This window comes from Nanorana parkeri, unplaced genomic scaffold (assembly GCF_000935625.1).
Source record: "Nanorana parkeri isolate BGI_ZX_2015 unplaced genomic scaffold, ASM93562v1 scaffold2, whole genome shotgun sequence".
Classification (NCBI taxonomy): Eukaryota; Metazoa; Chordata; class Amphibia; order Anura; family Dicroglossidae; genus Nanorana; species Nanorana parkeri.
This window is the reverse complement of record NW_017306270.1, coordinates 3,919,351-3,935,742: the sequence shown is the minus strand read 5'-3', so window position 1 is coordinate 3,935,742 and position 16,392 is coordinate 3,919,351. Positions and strand designations below refer to the sequence as shown.

Sequence of the window (16,392 nt, the reverse complement as noted above, 5' to 3'; positions counted from 1 at the left end):
TAGATCCAATAGTTTAATTACAGAAGCACTAAAGCTTCCCCGTTTGGCCCCTTGTAACATAGTATAGGAACATTTTCATTGGCTTGCTGGAAATTGAATATAACTACAAAATACAGCCCATAAAGTCTCTCAAATCCTTATTCTTCGGGTGCTGTGAGCTCACAGAAGGCATGGTTTTCATAGTACACATTGGTTCTCCCCACCAGAGGTTCCTTCAGAAAGAGTACCTTACCATGAGCACTACAGCTCTGGCTCAAGTAAAGTCTACTGTGTGTTTTGTGTGACCCCCCCCCTGGCTTTCTCAGTACATCATCCTGCTGAATCTTCACCACCTTTCCACCTGTGCCTTTCCCCTCAAAGAAGCTGTGATTTAAAAAGTATTGAAGCTAGTGACAGACCAGGAACATTTTCAGGAAGACATCCTATTCCTCTCACAGATTTCTTGTAAATAACTTCAAGAGGTAGACCAAGGAACTCTGCCCTTGCCATCTCCCCAACTGAAAATGATCTACCAGCCTGAGAAACATTCTTGTTCTCCTCTTAATCCTTGTTTTATTAGAAATACGAAAGGAAATGCACTTCATTCAGATTTACTATTTCAGCCCAAAACAATAGTTCTTTCAATTGCACAGTTCCTATCTGTCTGCAACATGCAGGCCATGCCCCCTTTTTTTTTTTTTCTTGCCTGGTTTAGATATTCCTCCTATGTTTTATGTGGATTATCCGTAAAAGGAAACATTGTCTATTTAATCTGATTTCATCCACACTGCAATGAATCTGCCCATCACAGTTTAAGATACAATTGTGAGTGCCATGTCACAGGTTTATTCACCTAAAGCCATTAATCACGGCCAAACAATTCTGTTTTCATCAGCACATGCAGGGATGAGCGAATGTCAGCAGCTCAATTTGTTAACACTTTGAAGAAGTTGGCAGAGGCAAACAGGTTTTTTTGGCCGTGCAATACAGAGAAGATTCTTATCTAAAGCGAGTTTGACCTTCAAAGAGACAGCAGAGGTAGACAGAACCATAGCAACGGCAGGCGGGGGGCAGTCCAGAGAGCCGGCAGCCACATGTGCCATGCATTCAGTTGTATTCCATTGTAATTATAATCATATTCAGACTATGTGTGCTGATATTAGTCTGATTGTGATGTAAATGCAGCATTGCTCAGCGACAAGACCCTATAAAAAGTGAGAAATACAATGATATGATAACATTGTCAAGGTCAAAGCTGCTTAAAAGTTTCTTTTCACAGAAAAATATAATGGTTGGGAGATAATGTAAACACTGTTCACCCTGCATACATCCTTTTATTCCTGGTTTATGCATGCCACCTGACTTTTTTTTATTGTGCATTCTTTATTCGTTTTTAGTGTTAGGTAACTTTACAGAAGACAGACAATTTTCCCAGCAGGCTCACTGCTGCAATCCATCGCTGGTCCTCTTCTGGATGTTATTAGTTGGTATTTATGTCAGATCTCACTGTTTCAGTATCCAAGCCATATAATGAGCCTGAAGCTTACTTGGCCTATGAGAATCTACCAATATCAGACTGCACTTTTAGACATTTAAATGCATGGAATGCAGATATTTTTCAAATGGCAACCTAGAGCAAATCTGTGATGAAATGGCAATAGTATTTATCCTTTAGATACACAAGTGCAGTGTTACCATGTGTTGCATGCCCCTGAGGTTAGCATTTCACCTCAGGGTCTGGTCCCCGGCAATTGTAGAGCAATGTGAACAGTGGGTCATTGGAGTAAATTTTAGATGCAAACCAAGAAGTTAATTTACTCTCAAACAACATTCTTTGGGGAGAGGGTTAGGGCACAGGACACCCATGGTGTTGCAAATTCCAGAACTGAGAGGCAAAAAAAAGTACTTGCCGACTTCACAGATAATCTTTAGGCCAACCCAGCTTTCTTTGAATAGAGCTCCTGGATTTAAGGTACTAGATGGTGCAGCTACTGGATCCTTTGAGAGATATCACTATACTGTAGACATGTGCGATTCGTTCCGAATCGAAATTCGGACGAATTTTCGGAAATTCGGACATTCGGATGTATCCGAATTCCGAATTACAGACATAACGAATGCAAACGAATCCGAATTTCCATTTCCAAAATTCGGTAGCGGTAGTTCGAACGTTCATTTCGTTTTCGGTTCTTATTCGTTTCGTTCGTTGAAACAAAGTGACATTAGAGAAGGAGAAAAATATTTTTCCCCCCTCAAATGTCACTTTGCTGCAAATGTGCACATGCACATGTCTACTATACTGCAGTCAAGGACCAAGCTTCTATCCAGCTTCTTAGGCTCCTTATTCAGGCTAAAGTTCCTTCATATGTAGACTCAACATAGGCCCCCGAACCCAGGCCTCTGTCCAAGCACAGGGTAATTTGCAGAAGAAAGAAGGCCTGGGAGAATCAGACATTCAACAGCATCCCTCCCCCAGGCAGGAGACCTGGGGGAGGACTGACTTTCCAAGGTCACTCTTGAATATTTATATATTCCCTGCAAATCGAACCCTCATTCCTATCTAGCAAAAGCATTGCTATTGAAGAGGAGTATGCTTAGTACATTTAAAATAAGTAAGTCTGTTATGGAGTTAACAATGTGCAGTTCTCAAAAAGTAACAAACTCAATCTTTAGCTACATTGTTTAGTGCTACTTAATGATCGCATTGTTACTTCTGACGCATTCACAGAATGTCCTAATTAAGCTTTATAAGTTTCACTTGCATTGTTTTCCTTGTAATGGTAGAAATTGCTTTATGACATGTTACGGTATTATTGATATATGAGGCATCTGAAGCTTCTCTAGACACTTTTAATTACACAGCGGATAGATATCTTTCTTTGGAGGGGGCGTGTGTACAGAGATCATAGTGCTATTAAATACATGAGTTTGGAGAGCTCATTATCTTCAGCTTATTAGTTGTTTTGTAGTGTCTTCAAAAGCATACAATTAAACTTTTTCTCTGCTGTTTTTCTAAAGTAATCATAAACTACGATGAGGTGGTTATTTTTACCCCCTCTTTCTTGGCATATGCAAATATTCTGTGAGCAACTTTGCTGAAGTTGAAGAATACAGATTGAATTTGTAATAAACTGATCTGCCTTCCCGTACGACAGATAAAGTTTGTGCATTGTGGGTCAATCTCTTAGTTGTGTGGCCCCGATAATTTTCCTTGAAAGGATCAGTCTACATTAAAGCACAACTGAAACTTCCCATAAGGGCCCCATTCACACCAGCGCAGAAGCGTTTCAGCGCGGTTTCCACACAATTTTTAAAAGGCCATTTTGGGGCATTTTTAGTCTCATTTCAGCGCTGAACTGCAATAAACGAATGTCCCAAAACGTGCTGATCAGCGCGTTTCCATTGAAATCTATAGGGAAAATGTGCTGATCAACGTGAAAAATGTAGCTTAGGGAGCATTTTGGGTGGAAGGGGGTTTGGATTGTGCGGAGCCGCAAGATTACATGAATGATCCTCATAAGAATGTATGGGATTGTTCATGTTGGCGGTTCAAGGTGGACAAATCCGTGCGACCGAACTGTCCTGGTGTGAACGGGGCCTGAAAGTCAATGAATCAAAATCAGGATGCAACCCAGACAGCTAATGGTTAAAGCTCATGTTCAGGAAACATTACCCCCCTCTTACACCCTTTTAACACATTTGCAATTTTTTTTTTCATTCTTTCCTTGTGAAGAAAGGTTAGTTCATAATTAGTTCAAACTTATACCTTCTCTGAAACAAATACCTTGTCCTTCTTTGCGGGATCAAGGGGGAGGCATTCTGGTGATTCTCATAGCCTTGGACTGGGCAAGACAGATGTGGTACTCTGATCTGATCAATCTTCTGGGAGACTTCCTGTGGGCTGTTCAAGATCGACCGTGTCTCTTACCTCAAGGGCCGGTTTACCACCCTGCTTCATGGTCTCTGGTTTTAATGACATGGCTGTTGAAGTCCAGGTCTTGAGAGACCGAGGCAACACTTAATATATTCTGTGCTTGCTTTATGCTGAGTTTTGGGTCACAGGAGGGCATTACTAAATGTCCTCCTGTGACCCTAAAGACAACTATGTCCAAAAAAGGTTGGGCCATAGTTCTGTTTTAACCCTTGCAGTAGGGCTACCTCTGCACTGCAAGGGTTAAGTGCTCGTTTTGGTCTAGGATCTAAAATAAAAAACTCACCCAATCCTCGGTCCTCATATGTATTAGTATAAGTTCATTGACTTGTATTATAAGTGAGGACACTGAGGGACATAACACATTCAGAGTGGCGGGGAAGAGAGCTGAGTGGCCCCTGCTGCAGGACTGAGGTTCAGGTATATCTTTTTTATTATATTTTAGACCGTAGACAAAACCAGCACTTAACCCTTGCAGTGAAGGAGTAGCCCCACTGCAAGGGTTTTTTTTTTTCTTTAAGGCCTAGAACTTTCTAAGGTGGTTTTGACCAAGTGGCTGCTGTGGCCTTTGGAAATCCATAGAAGTCTGGAGTGCCTTATTTGAGTAGAATGGGTTGTGGGGGGAGGTCACAGTAGTAAGGGGTCCCTCTGAAAATACCCTTGTCATGTTAAAGCTCACTCTACTAGATCTGCAAGTGCCTCTTGGGCTCTTTAGCCTCGGACAACTGTTTCCCAGATTTTCAAGGCTGCCAGCTGGTCTTCTGGTCATATGCTCTCTAGGTTTTCCCTGTAATGTTTAGGCCTCACTGAGGCAGCTTTGGGGAGTGAGGTCCTTTAGGCAGCTCTTTGAGCTGCAAACTGCTCCCAGTTCTATCTTCTCTTTCATGTGGACCTGTTAGCTTTTGGTTACTATTGTCCACCCATTAGACTTCTTTTGTATATCCCAATATTATCTTAATCTTGTGTCCATTAATGAACGAAAATGGATAAAAGGATTTTTGCACGTACCATAAGATATGCTTATTGGAGTTAATTAAGGGACATTGGTCCCACCCTTCTGTGTTTGTAATATTACCCCTTGTACTGCTTTTCTAAAAAACTAAAGCATGCTGGGAGAGGTAGTGGTTATTTCAGGTTGGTCACTGGGTTTTATGTTTGCCAGTGTAGGCTGCAGTATAACACAATTGTCTCTGAATCCTATGTGCCTTACTTAAATCCAAGAAACTTATTTTATGGTGAATACAAAAATCCTATTTTTTTTTGTGTAATGCCAGTGATCAGTTAGAAGCGGGTGGGGATATGAGGAACCTGGAGATCAGCTTAACCCTTTGCTGTCTGTCTGCATCTTGAGTTAATTTATTCACTTAATGGAAGCTTCAGCTGAAATTAAGCTTGATATTTTGGCTTGATACTCTCAGACGTGTTAGTCCTTCTGACAAATATCAGTTTTCAAGTGACAAATCTCTTGTACAATGTTCGGCTAGAATAGGGTGGAAACTGGTGCATTAGAATAGCAAGTCATTGGGTTTCCCTCTTGCAAAGGAGCTGAGAACCAGCAGGGGCCCCAGAGCAGGCAATGTTCCTGAACCTCTGCCTACCCAACGGAGATAAATCAAATGCACAGCATGTTATGATTTGTGAGCTACAGTGAACACACCAATATGGCTGCCAGTAGTTGCAAAGTATATCATGCAGCAGTGATACATAGATAATTGATATAGTTTTGAGCTGTGTTAGGGTATCTGTTATTTGCCAGTATTGCATGATAAAGATTGCTAGGTCACATGGTTTACTTAATTTTTGTATTTGGAGACCCCTTCCTACTGTGGTTGCGGAGCCAATTGTCCTTAATTTTAGAAGCCCTTTGTTCAAACACTTGCTGTTTTCTCATTCCACGAACACCCACAATGGCTTTGTCATAACCGTAATAAACATTCTGTGTAATAATACAGTGAGTGTATTTCTGGCTGTAGTACCTATGTGCACTATAAAGGTCAGAATAACCTTCCTGGTGATTGTCATCTACAATGGCTTATGATGGTATCAGCAGGTAATGAATACATGGCATTTATTAGCAAGGCATTTCCCTGCTTTTTCCTTTCTGTTTAGCACATGCTCCACAGGCTTTGCCTACTAATAATGCCGAGCTCCATCCCACAATGCCAAATTAAATTTCATTCTACGCACACAGAAAGCGTTTTGGAAAAATAATATTTTGTGTATTTAACTCTTTTTTTGGATTAGTTGAGTATGTGCAAATGCATAAGACATTCGATAAGCTGCCCTTGATTTATTTTTCCTTAGTTACATACAATTATGCTTGAAACATCCTAAAAGCTGTAGGCTCACTCTGCCATCTGACAGCAAAAGCTCAAAAATGAATGTCTGAAGACAAGTCATCTTACTTCTAGTTGACTATATATAGCAGACAATAATATGGATGAATAAATGGGGGGGGGGGAGAGTTTTTTTTCTGCAATCACAAGTGTTGAGAGTTATTCTTGTAATATTTATCTTAAAGTAATTTTATAAGACAAAACATTTTTTCCATTTTCTTAAAAAAAATGATATTCTCTATTGCTGATGACTGTATGAGTCAATGAAATCAGCATCCTTCTCTAAAGCAGGCCAGCCAAAAACTGCAACACAAGAATGAGTAGCCCATTTTGTATGTATATATCTATATCGATAGATATATCTATATCGATAGATATATCTATATCGATAGATATATCGATATCTCTCTCTCTCTCGATATATATCTATAGATAGATAGATAGATCTATATCTATAGATATATACACATACACACAACAGTTGAATGCCTGTATACATTTCCCGGATTCTTTAGATTTTTCTTGGTTGAACCTAGGTGTGACAAATAATTGGATATACCAGGCAAAATGCTATTGCTTTCCCCCACTATAAGCTGGCATACGCATCTGTGAATTATATGAAGTGAAAGTTACTGTCTGCCAGTCCTTTAAAGAAAAGTAGGGTGGTTTTTTTTTGCCTGTTAGAGTTTCATTTTGTAGCAGAAGTTCTACTTTCTAAATCCTACTTGTTGACACATATTGTGACTTGCTGTCCCACCGTCTCTTGCTAACCCCCCCTCTCTCATCTGTGTTTGGAACTTGCTCTTTTTGGAAGTCTGGCTGTGTGAATTCTCTAAATGCTCAGACTTTACTTACCCACAACCTTTTTTTTCTAATTTAGCAACGACAGGTACTTGAGTAGAGTTTATACAAAATATTAAGTGTACTTAACTTGGTGCTATATACATTTACTGCTCCTTTTGGTTATATCTAGAGTTCTCCTTTAATGACAAACATTTTTTTGTTTTGTTCTTCCTTTCTCTCACAGATTTTTCTTCCTTATATGTTTTATTAAACTGATCATGGTTTTCAGGATCCCAAATGTAAAGCCCAGTTATCCTAAGAAACTCAAATCCCATTATTTGTATCTTGGATACAAATTCAATCTCATGGAAACTGCTGTGATGGAAAGTGTGCTGTTTTTGATAGTCATGGCTGATCTCTGGGCTCTGCATGGGTGGAAATGGAGGTACTGAGGGCATGACATGGCAGGCTGAGAGTACTGAGGGGGCAGGTTGAGAGCACCAAGGGATGACGAGACAGCACACATAAAAAGATGTTTAAAAAAAAAAAAAAATGTCTTTCCTTTTAGATGGTTCTTTGATGAAGTCCTTTGTGCAAATTGCCAGCTATTCTGACTGTCCCTCTAATCATCGAGCTTCTTATATGAAAGTGACACTAAACTCCAGAGTTAAATCCTAAAAAATATGTTAAAGTTCCTTAACTATTATCAAAACAAATTCTTATTTGTGTATCACTCGGCTGTAGATCCTCAAATCATCTCTATATTGGTGCTGACACTGTCCTTTCTTCTGGAGGGGGGCTACTTTAGTTCCCCATGGTCCCTGTGTATGTTGTAAAGTAGCCACCACTCCAAGCTTTGATTTGAGGATATACACAAATAAGCTACATTTTTGTTAGCATTCAAGTACATTAACTAAAATGTAGCTTATTTGTGTATATCCTCAAAACAAAGCTTGGAGCGGAGGCTACTTTACAACACACACAGGAAACATGGGGAACACAAGTAGCCACCCTCCAGAAGGAAGGACAATGTCAGCATATACAGCAAATTAATGGCCAAATAAAATACATTTGTAATAGTTAAGGTACTTGAACACATTTTCAAGGTTTACCTTCTGAGTTTCCTGAGTTAAGAGCACTGAGGGTATCAGCAAAGGCTTCGTGTACTGAGGGTTGACAGGACAGACTGAGAGCACCGAGGAACAATGAGACAGGCTGAAAACACTGAAGGATAACAGTACAGACTAAGGGCACTGAGCTACAATGGGGCAGGTAGGCTAAGGGAACTAGGAAATGATGGGACAGGCTGAAAGCACCTAGGGACAGCAGAACAGGCTGAGCATCAAGGGTGCAGCTTGAGTGCACCAAGGGATGATGGGACAATCTTAAAAGCACTGAGGGGTGATGGGAGAGGCTGAGATGGCAATGCAGACTGAGAGCACCAAGGGCCAATGACAGGACAGGCTGAAGGAACCATGGAGTGATGGGACAGACTGAGAACATGTAGTGACAGTAGGACAGACTGAAAGCACAGATGGACAATGGTGCAGGCAGAGAGCCCTGAGGGATGATGAGGACAAGAGCGCTGCTTCCCAAGCAGCCTGCACATCTTTGGAGGAAAAATGGAAAAAAACGTAAGCATTTCCATGGAGGCAAAGCCTGCCTCAAACAGAATACCACAGCGAAAAGCCAAACACAATATAATTAACAGAAGAGGAAAATGAAGGATTGATTAGTCATGTTTCCAAAGGAAGCAGTTGATTAGCATGTGTTAATTGGAAAAGATGTTTATGAGAAGTAAAAAAGCATCCATAATGAATGTTGAGAAAGGCTTATGCCTGAGTGAGAGAAACAGTCCAATGATATGTGTATTTATATGTTCCTAATCCTCATTATATGTTGTTTCCTAATGCTTACAAGAATAAATGGTTAGCATTTGTAAAGTACACACTGTTCCTAAATTTTTACTGTATCTTTTAAGTAAAAGGGACGTGCTTTCAGCATGTTATGATTATACGTTGACAGGTCTACATGATTGTAGCAGGTAACCTGGGACACACCAGAGCTGGACTGTGAATTAGAACTTGATCCCCTCCTGGGATAGAAATATGGGAGGTGCTATCACTAAACTTCTTTTGTGGAAAAATTAAAGAACCTTGAATATTTGCTTCTTTGCTTAACCAGCTTTTAGGTTTGATTCACTAAAGTAAATGTTTACTTAGAAAAGTGAAGCAAAGTTCAGTGCAATCATCCAGTGATGTGCAAGGAACCTATACTTAGGATCACTTCACACTTGTCCGCTCTAGTGCATTGCTTTACCGTACCCAGGCTAACCCATATTATTGCACGTTGTGTCAAGGCAGCCCAATAATTTGAGTAATTTGTTTGTTGTTATTTATTATAAGAAGATGGAGAGGAAAAATTCATCATAAATTATGTTATATAATAAAGAAAAAAATTGCAACCAACTAATGTATTATTGTATTACTGTACCAATTTATTAAACTGTATAGTCTGCTCTGTAAACCATTTTATGTCCAAAGTCTAATTAATTATTGGGAAATAACAATTTATTGGTGTTATTCTGAAATCTTTCTCATGTTGAGTTGACCCCCCACCACCACCACCATATGTTTTCAGTACAATTTTCTTTCAAATTATGTTATTGAAATTGTGTGAGTTTGTTACCACCTCTCCCTCAAAAGGTTCTGTAAGCTTATTTGCAACTCTATCATTATCAGCCCATATATCATAATTTTTCTAATACTGAAAGCTGCTTTGCCAGATAACTAACTAAATTAATGCAGCTTTAAGGAATTAGACCGTCATTTCAAACATCCATCAACGTCATCCACTAATTATAGTATCATTTGTCTGAATTATAATTTACTCGATCGCTTTGGTTGTCTCTCCAGTTTATCAAATGTATTTATTGTTCAGTGCAGATATTGGGCAGTAATTGCTCACATGCGTCACTAATTTTTCTTTAACACTTTAAAGGTGGTACATGGTGCTGATTCATAACCAAAAAAAGTGAACAAAAAAAACGTGTTATCTGCAGTTGCTAGCCATGTTGCATCTTTTTTTAATGCTTTTTAAAACTGCAAGTTAGCCTATGACAGATTGATTTAGGGGCTTATTTACAAATCACAGGTCTCCATAGCAACATTTCAATGGGGACCTATCATTTTTTGGCATCTTGCACTGGTGACCTCTGGGTTATGTTGCAGCCTTAGGTGAGCTCTCTTTACCATATCACCCCTAATAAGGAATGGAACCTTCTACTGAGCATGATATCGAGCATATCATATCTAGGCTCCTTCTGAAAATGTTAGTTGCCTGCCTTCAATGCTTTCTAAATCAGAGACAAGCAAGTAATGAGCAGATTTCCAGGTCAAAGCTTACTTGATCTACACTTGCTCTAAAGCTGGCCATACACTAGTAGATTTTCGAACAAACGTACCACCCAACATTGCCATCATTTCATTTTAATTTCAACATTTGATTTAGGAATGAACGGAGTTTTCGCGAAAGAAAACCTAATTCACTGTTAGAATTTCATTCATTCAATAAAACTTTTCCTTTCTGTTCCTTCCACTTTCTTTGTTCCTGTGGTCACAATCGTTCATCAACTTGACCCCATCAACTAATTGAAAGACGAAAGAAAGTCCTTTTGTATGAAAGTTCTTTCTAAAATCTGAGCATTGTATGACCAGCTTAAGTGAGTCTAAGTCAATGAGTCAGTAAGTGCTAATGTCAGTCATTGGACTAGCATGACAGTAGAAGGAGAGGTCAGCAGTTGAAGCCTCCATATTTCTCTCAGTAAAGTTTCCTTTAACCATTGGTGGTCAGTCTGTCACTAAATCAGTTGATGGTCACATCTTGCATTCAAGCTGCTTGAATGAAAAGAGTAACCAAAAACTCTAGTGCTTCATCTTTGATGTTGCCACTGCTCCCCTGCTGCTTGTATTGTGCGCCAAAGCTACTTACTGCTTTTCTATACTGGGTGGCTGGGGCTAAGATGATGGTTTGGGTGGATGAAAACACTTAAAGTAGTCCATAACTTTCTAAGGCAGCAATCAGTGGGGTGTTTTTACAGTGGAAAAGGAATCATTGCTGAGCATGGCACTTTTACTGGGGCTGCAGCAAAAAAAAACAAAAAAAAAAAAAGCCCCCCCACCCCTTCCCCCAGCATTACCTTTAGACAGTCATTTGTTCCATTTTTCTCTGAAATATATTAGACAGGCATATTATCGACGATGTCTGTAATATATCCTCAAGCTGTGTCTTTTTCTTGTTGGGTTAGTTACAGCATCTATGGGATGAAGAGAGGAAAGCAGTCAATTCTTTATAGTATGTAGAATGTATCCAGTGGTATGAAAATAAGAATATGTGCCATATCCATGTCCATACTAGAACAAAATACTTTTTTTTTTCATTAAAGTCTGGTGATTTGTGATCATCCTTATTATTTTATCTTCATATATTATTCTCTATAATGTATCACAATTGATTTAGAACACTGAAAGATGATTGTATTTCAAGATTGTTTTTCCACTTGGGGATATAATGAAACAATAAAAATGTGGCTCAGGAGCAGCAGATCCCTCCCTTGATATGATACAAGAGGACTGCCTGTCCCCTAGCATCTATATTAAAGGAGAACTATGGGGTCAGTGTTTTTCCCCATAGTTCTCCTTAGGGTAACGGGAGGACACAAACTAGCGTCCTCCCGTTACCCTAAGCTCAGTAAACTGCGAGCTACAGCTCGTGGTATACTGAGACGCCGCAGCCGGAGCGGATCCCGACTTAGACGACGGGATCCGCCCAGCTGCGTGAGTGACAGCTGGCTCTACCTATCTAGAGGCAGAGCCAGCTGTACCCGCCCCCGTCCGTTCCGCCAGTCAGCGCTGGCAGATCGGAGCGGGGAGAGGGGAATCCAGCCCCTCCGACTGTCACGCAGAGAGCCGTGACAGGATCGAGAGGTGAGCGAACCCAATATGTGTTCGCTCACCTCCCGATCTACTGAGCCGACCTGTGACAGTCTCATTGTCACAAGTCGGCTAGAACTATGAGGTCAGTGAAAAGCACTCACCTCATAGTTCTCCTTTAACAAAGATTTGCTAGGGATAATGGAATGTCCTTTGCTATCCTTTTGTCACTCTGTGTGTGGCTGCTTAAGCTTTTGGTATCCGAAATTTTCAGTTGTACAGGAAGTTCTTATTCTGTTTGCTGAATACCTTGTACGCTACCTGCTTTTTTTGTCTAAATGTTAATGTAAACCATGTTCTGTCACAGGAAATGGTTTGCATATGCTAGAACTGTAAAAAAAAAAAAAAGCCTGGAAGGCTTATTCCACCCACTGGGATCTCCACTGGGATCTCATGGGATCTGCACTGGAGAGATCTGTGTGCTTACTTTCCCAGGACTGATGGAACCAGTACAAGCGGGTCCTATTCTCCCCATTGCATGTTTTATAATATATTATATAAAGAATGCCAAGGAGCTCTTATCTCTGGAGTTCCCAAGTCATAAGAATCCACAGGGTCTCTTAGTACACCAGATTCCATTTGTATACACTTTTAGCTTGTATGACCATTAAAAAATATAAACAGCGTTCTACTTGTGGGGGGCCAAAATGACTTCTGATCTGATTGATCCAATTAGTGTAAGTATCTGGCAATCTGAATCCCTTTTTACATGTACTTGGATGTGCGCCAGTGCACAAATCAATTTATACACAATTGTGTTTTCCCTGTTTCCACATCGTTGTAATCCTTGTGATTAAACGGATGAAGGGATTAATGCAAATCATTGCTTATAACATATGTATACACTTAGTCTACTGTGTAACAGCATATAACTAGCTCCTTCTTAACAGCTTAACTTTGGTTGTACATATATCCTCCATGTACTACAGAAACTGCTTGATAAACTAGTTTTTAGATAAAGTTATGATCTGAATGATTGTGTTAGGTTTTAATAGGCCAGTATTGTACTGCCACAAAAAGCATATAGGTGGAAAGGAAGCACTACCGGCAAATGTTTTTGCCAGTGTTGTAAAAACACCACGTGTTGTGTTACAGCAAGGGTAGGCAAACTCCAGCCCTCCAGCTGTGGTGAAACTTCATGTATCTGCTTCTGGGAGTCAGGCCTGTGGCTGTCAGTGTTACAATGCCTAATGGGTTTGTGTAGTTGCACCACAGCTGGAGGGTCAATGTTTGCCTACTCCAACATAAAAGATCCAACATAAAACATGTACTTTGTGAAAAATGATTTCATTGTTTTATGTTTCCATTCTGTTCTGTACTGATGACTCCCACACCCATTATTTATTGCGCCATGTCACATCTCGAAATTTTCCAATTGGGGTCATAAAGCAAATTAAAAAACCTGGCAGGATATTTTATCCCCCCCAAAAAATGCCCATATGTGGGCTTAAAAGTAGTCTGAAAGGTTTGAGCAGTAGCAGTATAGGTAGCAGAGTCAATGTGGTTTATTGGCCTAGCTGTACTGAGTTCAAGTCGTAAAGCTTTATTTATAGCAAAGAAAATATACATTTAGATCAGATATGTTCACATTTGGCCAAACTGGCAACTCTTTGCCAGGACTGGTGATTGGCATGTGGAGTAGGGAATAATTGTCTGGGAACAAATCTTTTGAGAACAACTAATCTGGTTGCGGTTATCTTACGAGGCAACTAGAAACTAGGTAGTCTGAGAAGATACTTCATTTAAAGTTAGGACTTTTGAGCAGGTTGATTGGAAGTACATCTTATTGTTCCTTTGTTGCCTTCCTTTTCTGTAAGAGGCTAAACAAAATTGTGTTGACTTTTCTGAGGTCTACCCCCTCATAGCTATCACATTAAATTATCATGCATTGTATCACTGGAGCTTTGGTGCTACAAGGGTGCTGAGATGGGAGCAATGTCCCCTACAATAAAGCCTGAATGCCTCTGTTACATTTGTAGCAAAATATTATATTGTACTAAGTGGTTGGAATGTTACATATGCAATAGAAATGTTAGTCTTCCATTTTAAATTAAACTAATCTTTGGCAAGACCCTGACAATAAAAGCATGCTTTGCCTAGGGTGTGTGTTTGCTGAGAATTATGTTTTGTTATAAAAAGGAGATTTTAATATCATCATGAAGTGGACTTCCGACCTTAGAGGCCTAGTATGTTCACTATGCATCATGCTGAATCTCCGCAAAGGCCTACTCTCCCATTGTGCTGAGATTATGTTAATATCTCACACAAGTGCCATGTTGTTTTTCTCTTTCGCAGCCTTGCAGCAAATATAATATGATCAAGGAGAAGAGGGGCCTACAAGGTCAATGACCTAGCTTGTGCCATTACCAGTAAATTAGATCCTGCCTCAGAATAGATCTGCTGAATGAATTAAATTACTGATAAGAATGAGCTTGACACTGTTTTAAATCCACACCTGCTGCCTGATGCAGCACAGCGGCATCCATATGACTGGAATGTAAATGGTCAAGGCAAGCAGATGCTATTTAAAAAAAACATTCAAGTTTGCTTCTCTAGATTTGTTTTTCATTTTTTTATATACATTTGTTAAAGATTAAAATTTAGTTCTGGATTAAGTGGGGAGAAGGTTAGGTCCCCGATCAGCTTTTTATTTCTTTCTATGACCCAGTTGAAAGGACATCCCCTCACATCCTGTCCAGGAGACATATGTACAAGGACAAAAAATTAAGGGGATATCTCTAAGGGGGGAACATAGACCGTGATACAAAGCTGACAGAGGGTATGGCCTTACCCTATTCTTTTATTACTGTTGTGTCCCTAGTTAAAGTTAAAAAGTCTGCAATGGGATCATTTATACTGTAGTGCCAACAGCAGCAGTTATCAGTGAGTATCTCAAAACTTCGGTGCAGTACCAAATTCTTTCACAGCTTTAAAGTGACCCTATCACCAGACCATTAATTTCAACAACAATCTTCTCATAACATTATATGTGCATTTTAAATGTATTTTATGCACCTGTAAATCCTCCCCTGTATAGACACCTCAAAGCCCGGAGACCGTTGCCAGGTGCTGCCATCTTGGATATGATGTCAACAGCCCCAGCAGACTCAGAGCTGCCACTCATGTGACACTCTATAGTATTTATCTTTGCTCCTCCCCTGGCAGCTACATAAAAGGTTATGTAGGAAAGTAAGGGGAGGGATGGAGGAACTGGGCCAGCATAACCGTAATTAGATACTTCCAGAAGAGAACTGTGACATGCAAGGTAGGAGGGGGCTGTGCTAGGGAATTGACGCTTCCTAAAGTTAAATTTACTAAAAAGTTTAAAAGCATATTGCAAGTTGATAAAAAAAATGTTTTTAGAAAAAAAAGACACATTTATGACACTGTGCTTATACCTGCAATTGTATAAGTTGATAACCGGGTATCTTTAAAGTACCAGTGTTGCTCCTATACAGGGCAAACCAACAGGTTTACTTTAACAAAGGCCCCACTAGCTTTACATACTCATCTTGCCTTCATTCCACTGCCACTCTTTTTTGTGGCCAGGAGTTAGGGATGGTTGACCCTGTGCATATGCAGGGCTGAGGACCTGCTTCCTGCCACCATGTGACAGCATCCTCGTTTACTTGTGTTGCTTCATCGCTGGATGAGCAACTACTTATTTATGTATGCAGTATTTATGTAATCGAGGGAGTGTCACCTCTTTTGTCTGGGCAACAAGGTAGCTACACATGGAAGCAGGTGAGCAATTCAGTCACTGGTAAGTTCATACCACCAACAGGATTGCATGTGTGACACCAGCCTTAAAGGAGAGCTATGAGGTGAGTGTTTTTCACTCACCTCATAGTTCTAGCCAACCTGTGACAATGAAACTATCACAGGTCGACTCAGTAGATCGGGAGGTGAGCGAACACATACCGGCGTTCGCTCACTTCTCGATCCTGTCACGGCTCTCTGACGGTATGGACTGGATTCCCCCCTCCCCGCTCCGATCCTCCAGCGCTGACTGGCGGAACGGACGTGGGAGGGGTCGGGTACAGCTGGCTCTGCCACTAGATAGGCAGAGCCAGATGACACTCACGCAGCTGGGCAGATCCCGACATAATTGTCGGGATCCGCTTCAGCTGCGGCGTCTCAGTATACCACGAGCTGTAGCTCGCAGTATACTGAGCTTAGGGTGACCGGAAGACGCTAGTTTGTGTCCTCCCGTTACCCTAAGGAGAACTATGGGGAAAAGCCCTAACCCCATAGTTCTCCTTTAACTGCCTCCGGGCCGGTCATAGTACAAAAACGGCGTCTTTAGACGCCCGCTCAGACACGCCCCCTCGCGTGCTCCGCGGGAAATTGCCTTTTTTTTTAAACGGGCAGC

General features: G+C 40.5%; 1 protein-coding gene across 1 annotated transcript in view; it reads left to right on the top strand.

The window, feature by feature from the left end:
- ADAM12 (ADAM metallopeptidase domain 12) overlaps positions 1–16,392 on the top strand; it is a 392,267-nt gene that overhangs the window by 177,354 nt on the left and 198,521 nt on the right. The gene's annotated exons all lie outside the window — the stretch shown is intronic.